This window comes from Denticeps clupeoides, unplaced genomic scaffold (assembly GCF_900700375.1).
Source record: "Denticeps clupeoides unplaced genomic scaffold, fDenClu1.1, whole genome shotgun sequence".
Taxonomy (NCBI): Eukaryota; Metazoa; Chordata; class Actinopteri; order Clupeiformes; family Denticipitidae; genus Denticeps; species Denticeps clupeoides.
The window spans coordinates 197,153-207,906 of record NW_021629971.1 but is presented as its reverse complement, the minus strand read 5'-3'; the positions used below and the strand labels follow the sequence as shown (position 1 = coordinate 207,906).

Here is a 10,754-nt window from a genome sequence, read left to right as displayed (position 1 = left end):
CTATTGATTTTGAGGTTACAAAAACTAAGAGCCCTGATAAGGCCTAACTTGTCAACTTGTCTTGGATTACAGCAGGAGGGAGGAGGTCCATCATGTAGTTCTGCTAGACCTGAGGGTTTTCACTGTGGGAGACAGCAGAGACCCCAGCAGCAGCATCTCATCCATGTTACAGTGACCAACTCAGCTACGTCCAGGACCTCACGATCCTCTCTACGGATCTTCTCCATATACAGTGCTTTATGGAAGAGTGGCCCGACAAAAGCCTCTCCTCGGAGCAAGACACATGAAATCCTGCATGGAGTTTGCTAGAAAAAAAACAAACACCTGACGGAATAACTTTATATTAGTTCATGTGATGCAGTATGAAATTTTATTATAGCGCTTCACTTATTCGTATGACATGCATGCTCAGGTAAAAGTAACTAACATTTAAAGGGAATGTGAGCAGTTTTTTCTGTTGATGCAACCTGTACGGATATTTTATGTCTTACATGCCTCGCACCATATATTGGCCCTCATTAATCTCCACTCTTTAACAGCAACAAAAGAGGAAAGGGAATGGACCTGGACCTGGTCTTCATTCATCTGTCGCCACCTACCGTCCTTTCTTCCACTCCACTTCACATCTCTGACCACCACATTCTGTCCTTCACCCTCACTTTACCTATCGGATCCAAGACTGACCACCATTAATTACTCATTCTACATAACCTTCACTCGGTCTCACCTTCCTGCACTCTTTCACATCTTTCATATCTCTGACTCGTTCTTCTCCTTACCCCTGAAAACCGCCACTAACATTCTCCTCACTTTTCCTTTCTATGGATCATCTCTGTGATAAGAAATCACAGCTAGCGTCACAGCATCTCTAGCATCCAAACATATTTGTAATTCATCATTTGTCTTCTGCAGTATGAGATCTCACCCAATCAGTCAGTTCATCAATCTTCCTTTATAACGTTCAATAACTTTCCATGCCTGCAAGTTTGTTTCTTAAATTTCTCTCTCAGTGCAAATGGAACTTTCCTGCAGGCATGCACTACTGGCTGCCCACCGCTCACCAAGGGTGATGGTTAAAAGCAGAGGACACATTTTGTTGTGTCACCATGTGCTGTGCTGTGGTTTCACATTGACAATCACTTCACAAAAAAAAGTGTCAACCTGAAATTGAACAAATAAATGTTAATTGGCTGAAGAAAAACATGAGCCATAGCTGATATAGATAGACCACAATGCAAAGAGGATGTGAGGCATGTGGGATGGTGACCTAGATGTTTAGTTTATCCCTAGATTGTCCAGCATATCTGTGACACTCAGGATTGTTGCTGGAACAGAAAAATGAGCAGCAAGAGTCGTTTCCAGATGATGAAGAAGAGAGCGGCAGTTCAAACAGTCTGATCTGGAATTTGTTCCCTTATGTCATCATTGCAGTTGCTCTCTGAAAATGAGCACAAATGTATTTGTTTAGTTACTTCATGCAAAAGGCTGTAAAAATAGTGATTTTAGAATAATGAATAGAATTAAAACTGTCTGCACCAGACATTGTAATCGGTGAATGGTGTGATGATGTCATTTCCACTAATGTCCACTCAACTTCTATAGGTCGCCCCCCTCCTCGTCCCGCCTCTCTCCTCCTCATTAGCATTTGAAAGCTACAGACATTCATACAGAAATCTCATTTTTGGACTGGATCAAAGTGGTTGTAATTATGCACAAAGGCTGAATTTCAGAAAGAGATTTCAGATACAGTATTAGGGGACACTAACACTGATATAAAAGCAAAAAAATTAAATAATCACCTCAAGAATCACTCAGCATTTTCAGAAAGTAGGTGATTTTTACACAAGACTTGAAGAATACCGGGGAGTGGGTGGGTGTGTCGGGGAGTGGGCGGGTGTAAACGTACCTCTCCCTGATCCAGCATCTGCTGCTGTAGTTTCTCCACAAGCTGAGACTCATCATCCTACAGAGAAACAGGAAATGAATATATGTGGTTATCACAATTTTATCAAGGAAAAACTTATTTATTTAAAAATAATTTTATATCAAAACTACATAAACAAAACACAATTTTAAAGCACGCACATAAACAAATATTACCAAAAAACTCTGCTTGACCATGTCTGACGATTAATAAATTCCAAAAAAATCGGCAGCCTGATACACAGCGTAAAAATCGCACACCTGCCGCACGCCTAAAAAGGGCAAAGACATTACCTGTGACGTCCCGTGGCAGAGTATGGGTGTGTTCTGTTTGTGTGTCTCTCTCTCTCTCTCTCTCTCTCTCTTTCTGTCTCTCTCTCTCCGTAATGTTGCAGGTGGCTCCATGATTGGACTCCTCCCACTTCCTGCCATGATTGGTGGGCTGTAATAGGGAAGAGGACTCAAAATGGCGTCTGCTTTGGGACAAGAGGAGGATGTGGTGTGAGGAGAGAGTGTTGTTGGTGATGCGAAGAGAGTGTTGGTGTGAAGCAAGAAGGATTGTGACCAGAAGACAAGAATAACTTAGACTGCCCAGACCTGTTTTGTGTGTGTATTGTTGTTTCAATGTCCTTGTTTGTAATAAACGGTTAGCCATAAGTGTTGTTGCTGCTCCTATGTCCCATTGTTATGTCCCTGACCCTAGACCAGGGACGTAACATACCGTAACACAGCCTTCATGCCCGCACGTATGGTGTGTGGTGAATGGTGTTATTTCCACAAATGCTCCCACAATTCTACAGGCTCAGACGATTAAAACAAACCATTCAAATCGATCAATGCGATCGTGAGATATGCCTGCGCGTATTGTACAGAATTACAGGCAAAACAGTCCACAACACAAGACAGGCGCCGCTGTTTCTGTAGATTCAGAAAGAAGACCAAACTATGATGGCGCAGCAAAGAAGCAAGTTTTTTACGACTGAGGAGGTGCTGGACATTCTGGTACAACACAGCAGTCCAGCTATTTGTACTGTTCAATCTTCATCTGATGAAGAGGATCTCCTGTGTGCAGAAGAGGTTGAGGTATTTTCGGATCCCTTCTTCTGAAAGGTATGTACTCTCTGTTGTATAATTTATTTTACGATATTTTTCATATATTTTTCAGTTATATATTTTTTATGTTTTCTCCCTCTAATTGTGTGATGTTCTTTGTTTATTTGCTGAGTACAGCATTGTTTATTTCAAATTAGTTATATAATCAAAATTGCTGGCTAATAAATGAATACATTTTACTTCATATTTTTTCTACCCCCACCTCTCTGCCAAGCGGCGATGAGATACTGCAAGACGAGGTGATCAAAGGGTGAAAACACTGCAGAAAGTGCCAGGAGCCACACGTCAAAAAAAAAACTGCTTCAAGCAATGCCATGATACACAATAATGTGGATACAGTTAATTTATTCCAGGGATTATTGGAATTTAACATAGTTATTTTATATCGTTTTAGTATTACTTTTATTATTTTTCAAATTTCAAATCAATACATTTTGTTCTTGTTTAGCCAGTTTTTTTTGTAAGTTGTTCTTTTGATTGGAAAATATAAACATAAAAATTGGGAATATACATATGATGTGATATTTTCAAAACTGTCCCAAAACATCTGTAATTAGTTGGAATGAATAACTACAGTCACAAGTAAGTTAAAAAAAATTGTTTCCTCTGTTTAATTTTGGATATGACTATTAAAAAGGGCTCCAGAGCTCATCAATCTGCAACATTTCTGTCTTCCAGTTGTATTTTATACAGGAGCCTGAGTCCTTCAATATAGCAAATTGTCAGTGATACTTTAAGGTTTGTACTGTATCTGTATATGGTTTTTTGTACTTAACGGCGTATCTTGCTCAATCCAACAGGGCTAGCAGGGACGGGTCCTCCTGCTGTGCTCTTCTTGGGGTCAGAAGCGCCGTTTATCTTCCTCCCTCAGGTTAATCCGCATGCTGGGGACAAAAGGTTCCCTATAATAAGTGCGTTCAAGTGGACTAGGCAGAGCAGTCTAGCTGCATCGCCTTTGCGCTCCCACCAGCAACAAGGAGCGTGCGTTCCCATGCGCCAGATTTTACAAAAACATTGAAATGGACGATTAATGTCATCCAGAATAAAAAAACTGCATCTTTAAGGTTACTCCATTTAAACAGCAGTCCACCTTCACTGACCCCACTGCTGCCAGCGCACCCCGAGTTTCCTCCCCGAGTTTCCTCCCCGAGTTTCCTCCCCGAGTTTCCACCCCGAGTGCAGCCTGAACTGAGGACTTTGCTGCATGACATATCGCTGATCTGCACGGGGACAGACAAGAGTGGAGGAACTGATTGGTTGAGTCCAAGATTCGGACCAGTGCACCTCTTTCCTGGTCTGGGGATGTCGGGATGTCTCGCTACTTCCTGTATTCTGTCTCCTGCGCGGATGTCTCGCTCCTGGCTGATGACCTGTTCCAGCCAACAAGAAACACAGGACATCAACATTAATGTATTGTACCAAATTTAAATTGTATTTCACTGTAATAAAGTAAACATTAGCAGGCAAATTCTCAACAGTTTGTAAGCGCTTCCATGATGCCTGCAGAGCATCAGGAGTTGGTCTATAGTCTACCGTATACGGTCTACCATGTTGTCCCTTCACAGCATTGTCTTCTAATATCATGGGAAACGTCTCTGGGTTCTGCACTTGAGGTTGCATCTGCATATTTTGGATCCTTTGAGCAGAGAACCAGGAAAAATTAGTAAAGTTAGTTATCTAATTGTACATTACTGTTAAAAAGTAATAAAACATAACCTTAAATTATTAAGATGCACTAGTAATGCAGGTTTAAATAGTGTTTGTGGACAAAGTGGACAATGAACCTTTTTGCAACAGACATTGCAAGTATTAAGCTCTAGTAAGGATCATGTCTTCAGTATTGATATGTGCATATATATGAATAACTAGAATTTAAATAATTAATACATTAAAAATATATTTATATCTGACAACTGAAAATCGATGAACTAATTTCTTTGAATACATAAATCTATTTCTTCAATAAGACTCTTATTTGCTGACTTGTCCTCAGCTTTCGACAACCTGCACCCCCACATCCTGGCTAATTAACTTTCCTCCAAATTTCATCTGGACAACTAGACAATCCTGTGGATATTGGACTTTCTGACCAACAGATCACAGAGAGTACTGGTTAAAAAAACTGACCTCCGTTATACCTCCACCTGGTCACCACAAGGCTGCATGCTCTCTCCTCTGCTCCTCATCTTATATACAGATGACTGCAGGCAGACACCCGGTGAAGGACGCCAAGGACACAGTCCTCCAGTCTCTGTTGTCAGGCCCCTCAAACAACCATGGTCCGCTTCTGCAGGAGTTTGTGGACCTCATGTCTGGAACTGAATGTCAGAAAACCAAGGAGATGTTGGTGATCTTCACCACTAAGCAGGGGGACCTGGCTGCAGCAGTTATCTCCATCCACGAGAAGCCAGTAGAGCTAGTTGAGGAGTATAAATACTTGGGCATCATCTTCGAGCCCCTGCTGAAGTTCTCCTCCAACACAGAGGAGATTCAGGCAGCTCAAATCCTTTGTAGTCAGGAAAGACATTTTACGGACTTTTTACTATTTACTATTGTGTGTCACCCCAGGATCTTTAACCTTCTTTATTCGAGGGCAATAACTTTACTGTATAACTAATCTGAACCACCAGCAGTAATAATGCTGACAGCACAGCTTTGCCCTACATTACTAATATTAACTACTGCTACAAACAGTCTTCCCCAGACCTTCAAAACCCTACACCACTAATAAGAGATCATAATAATGTAGCAAAAAAGCCATTTCAAATACCAAACCTGACCTGAAGTGATGGCTGCTGGAAAAATGAAAAACATAATAGCTCCGTTTTTACAGCAAACTTTGAAGTGGTTATAAAATAGGCAAATATGAGTCATGCATCACATGAAATCAGCATTTCATTAGAATTGTCGTGGTTGGTTTACCCGCCTCCTCTACAATTTGATTGGTTCTCTCTCTGAACCAATCAATTTTCGTTCTGCCCTCGGACGTTTGTGAGTAAGTTAAACAGGCGCTACTGCTTTTCACGTCCGATGTGAAATATGTATATATAACTATGATGTATGATGACGATCCCCAGCTTGAATTTTGCTATTATATTAATAATATTATATTAATAATATCGAATATTATTAAAAATATATACATTTATATTTAGTGACATTATACCGGCCACTTTATTAGGTACACCTTGCCAGTACCACGTTAGACCATTTTGCCTTCTGTAGTTTTAAATTTTTTCACTCAGCAGAATTTTCTATAGATGTTATTGAGACATATTTTATTTCACATTCTTGTGTCTTTGTGTGTTTGTCATTATGTAATCATTTTTTTCCTAAATCAATGAAGTTTTCTGATTCTGAAGTGCCTTAATTCTCAAAGCATAGATTCAACAAGATGACGGAAACATCCCTTACAAATTTGGGTTCATATTGACATGAATGCCTCATGCATTTGCTACCAATTTTATGGCTACACATCCATGATTCGAATCTCTTGTCACACCCTATCAGAAAGATGTCTGATTGGATTGAGATCTGGTGACTGTGGAGGACATTGCAGTGCAGTCAACTCACTGTCATGATCAGAAAACCAGTTTAATATGGACAGTTTTAAGCAAAAATATTCAAATGGAAGTTCAATGGGCAATTGGCAATGCAATGTTCAATTAGTGCATGTAAACTGATGTAATCCTTAGAAGTTTTTTTTAATAAAAAATATAATAACAATTCACTCAATTGCATTCTGTTTTGCCATGGGTTTTCTACATATTTATTCAAAAGGAAATTCATTTTGCAAATGGCAATTCAATGTCCAAAGTGCTGATGCAATCCTTTTGTCATGATCCGGACCGGCAGGGGTTACTCCGGATCCAGAGTCCGGACCGGAGTTTCATGTTAGTCTCGTGTAATGTTCCCTGATCGTGTTCACCTGGTGTCTATTTATATAATTGTATAAAGCTATCCTGTTCGTGTCTGTTCGCCGTCGGGTCATTGTGCGTGTTTATGTTCCCTTGTCTCGTGTGTAGTCTGTATTAAACCCCTAAACACCTTTATTAATTTTTGAATAACAAATGACTAAATTGCAAATCTTTTGCTTTAGCAGATTACGTGGAAAACAACAAAAGTGGTCGACCAGTTTACAGTATCTTTTTACACTGATAATATCAGCTCTAATCAGCTATTTTTGTACATGCTGTATATTTTTTAAGCTGGAAGAATGAATCAAATATTGCTGCTACCAATAAGTATTAGTATTGTTTAGTTTAAGGTATTGCTGGGTTTTCTTAGCATTGCTTCAGACTCATCTCAGCAGGTTCCAAGAAGAACGGAACTTCCATTACCTGAGATGCGAAAATAGCCAGTCACCATACCAGCTGAATTCAGAAGAGAACCGCATTCTTTTCCCCACATACTCTTGCCACACGCAAATATATATTTGATTAAGGTGTGTTTGGGTGTGTTTGTGGGGCCCTACCCAGAGGTCCTTGTGACTTTAGAATGATTGTGCTAGTGTGATCTAATGTGATCTATCATATGTGCTAGATGTGTTTACCATGAAACATCTCTGTGATGATGCAGAATCGAGATGCAGAATTATTTTTAGGTTGATGAGCTTTATGGTGCAATGGCCCAGACTTGGCAGATGTGGCTGGAATTGAAGTCCCTGATGTCAAGTTAACCCGTCAGCTTACGCCAGAGGAGCTTGCAAGACTGCCCAATCATGATGTTTCTATGAGTGAAGCACAGGAAGTTTACAACTCAACAGTAGAACAACTGGAATACCTATTCCCAGACTAACATTCCTTTAGGCTGCCTGAAGTACAAATAGGATGTCAGAAATTAAGTAATGCATATTGTCTAATACAGTCAACTCTAATAGAGCACAAAATCACACACAGAATCTTTTGAAACTCAATTTATGAATGACTTAAGACTGAAAGTACATAACACCAATGAATACACTGAATCTAAAATAGCAGTAAAAGCATAAAAGCTAAATACAATGTAGAATTCTGATAAAGGTCTCAACCGAAATGTCATAAATCTCAACTGTGTGTCAAGAACAGTGAGGGGAAAAGCATTGTTACCAAATCAGGCCGTTCCTTTAACATCCTTAGGACCCCAGTGTCTTTCAACCCAGTTCTTATCTGTGCCACCTGCCTTTCACATCTAGTAGAAACAAGATGGCACCAGACATGGATAATATTTAGCTGCACATTCTGAGCAGCTGAATAAGCGCACATAATATATGTCAATTACATTCTACATGAGGAACCTTTTTTCAGCCAAACACCGTCTGTTGGACACTGTCATCATGGGAAGTTCCCAACTGATCGGCAAGTGGTTAACTTGGTCTCGTTCAGCAGTTAAGTCGTTGTTCTTTTCAAGCTGTGAAATCACAGTAAACATGCAAAACTGATCATGCCTAAAAGACATAAAAAAGACATAAAAACACTTAGATACATATGCATTTAAACACAGACAAGATATAAAAAATGATGATATAACTGTACGACTTGTGTTGAATTCTGTTGACTGAATATGAAATATCTATAAATATATTCTACATTTGCACTTACAAGTGTAACAATGTCCATAACATCAAGGTCATTGAGTGTTTAATACCATGGTAAAAACATTGGATCAATAAAACACACACTGTCCAGGGAAATCAGAAGAAGCTACTCTGAGAAGTGGAATGAATAGTTTTTGGTCAACAACCCGGCGTCAGTGTGGAGAGACATTACCAGCTACAGACAACAGACCCCTGGCATATGACCATAAATTCTAATAATTCATATTTATACATGTCACCCACCCCACCCCAGAGACAACAACCCCCGAAAACTCCTGAAGTTTGAAGACGACACCACCATCACTGGACACATTCAGGATGGTGACTAATGCTGTAAATGACTAATCTGCATAGAGACATAAAGCTGAGCTGCTGGTACTCTGGAGACCGTGTAGACTAGGACCATCTAGCACATCACTATTGTACTATTTTATGTGTACCTGTATTATCTTAGCAATCATTAATGTTTATAATGTGTGTATATAAGATTTGATTAGATTTGATTTTGGTCTGAGATGCTGGATGGGTGGAGGGTGAAGATGAAGCAGAGGCCTGAGATGCTGGACGAGCACTGTAAGTAAAAGTATAGAGATGAATGAAGCAGCCACATCACCACTGTAGTTTGTACATGGTAGATTATCAGATGGTTACTTACGTTTCACAGACATCAACATGGTCAACATGGTTCATCATGGAATTCTGGCCACAGAACATACAAGTCACCATGCACTGTGTTAGTGGCTTATCCTTCAGTGTCTGTATGAGACTGTAATGAGAAAGTCTTGTCCTTTAAAAAAAAAAATTAACTAATCAAATAAATGCAGTACACTACACAGACTTCTTTAAGATATATAAATAGTGCATTTAGAACCCCCCCAGTGTCTATACCTAAATCTTTTGCAAGTAATCATGTCTAGTAACATAGACGTAGTATAATTAGATAAAGAACGTATACAAGTATGATGGTTATACCTGTGCTTTATTAAGGCAGGTTTTAGGTTTGCCCTCAACTTCCACATCCCACAGGCTATTTCACATTCATCCAATCTGTTAACATAAAAGTAAATGTTGCCTGATGTGCATAAATACTGTGTTGTGTACCCATTACTGGGGCAATCAATCACTGCAAATGTTCGGTAATGAGACAGTAACATACTGGTAAATTCAGCAAAAGTGCAAAATTTATCTGTAAGTGAAAAATACTGTTCTGATTATTGAGTGACAAAATAACAAAACCTTTTTACAGTGTAAACATTGGCCTTTGGTTAAACAGCCTATACATTTTAAAAAGTTAAATAAGCTACACCTGAAACCTTTTCGTGAATCATTTTTCCCCGCGTTCCACCTGCTCCATGACGAGTAGATGTTCCAGCACCTGACACAGTCACTGACCTTTCTGAAGGTTGATTTGATTTGAATTCATAATTTCCACTTATTAAAACGCAATTGTTTTAAAGGAGTGAATGTTGCCACCATATTAAATAAACAGAAATAAATCTACTGACGTCTAAGTAAACATCAGTAGACCTTGTAAATGATTGAGTGAGATTTTTACCGCCATCTAGTGGAGATAAGAAATCATTGCAATTAGGAATGCTGGAAGTTGTACTTTTCCTCTCTTGAACATTGAAAGTATATATTTTAAAATATATTCTTCAAGAATGAACCTCTATGCAACCTCTAGCAGTATTAGTAAACAGTAAAATAAAAAAAAATAATTTAACTAAATAAAATTCAGTTGCTAAATGTTGCTAAATTTTATTTATTTGGACAGTAAATGTAAATAATTTGGCTATTCAAAAATATATCAAACACGTATTTTGACCAAAAAGAGATTTTCAGTTCTAATATGCAAAGGTTCAAATATGAATAGAGAAAATGTTTCTGCTTTAATATGTGGCTCCTGATTGGCTTCTCAGTGCTGTTACATGTGAACATATGTTTACAACATACAGTCGCTAGGCAACACTGAAGGAGCCAGTTGTATTTTTATTACTCCTGCTTTCTTCAGACAAAAAATTCAACTTTTCACACCAAAAGCCTTTTTAAAGGCTAACTTCTTTTACTGTTTTAGCACTGTTATTAGTTAGTGTTTCTGTTTAGACTTATTATTTATTTTGTAGTTTCTTAATTTTAGCTTATG

General features: G+C 38.8%; 1 long non-coding RNA gene across 1 annotated transcript; it reads right to left on the bottom strand.

Annotated features, from left to right (window-relative positions):
- Positions 1-4,615: 4,615 nt before the first annotated feature.
- Positions 4,616-8,417, bottom strand: LOC114778573 (uncharacterized). The gene is made up of 5 exons (XR_003746399.1): positions 8,312-8,417; positions 8,124-8,205; positions 7,589-7,765; positions 5,164-5,354; positions 4,616-4,672 (listed from the first exon to the last, which is right to left on the bottom strand). It is a non-coding gene; the product is annotated as an uncharacterized LOC114778573 (long non-coding RNA).
- Between the last annotated feature and the right edge of the window lie 2,337 nt (positions 8,418-10,754).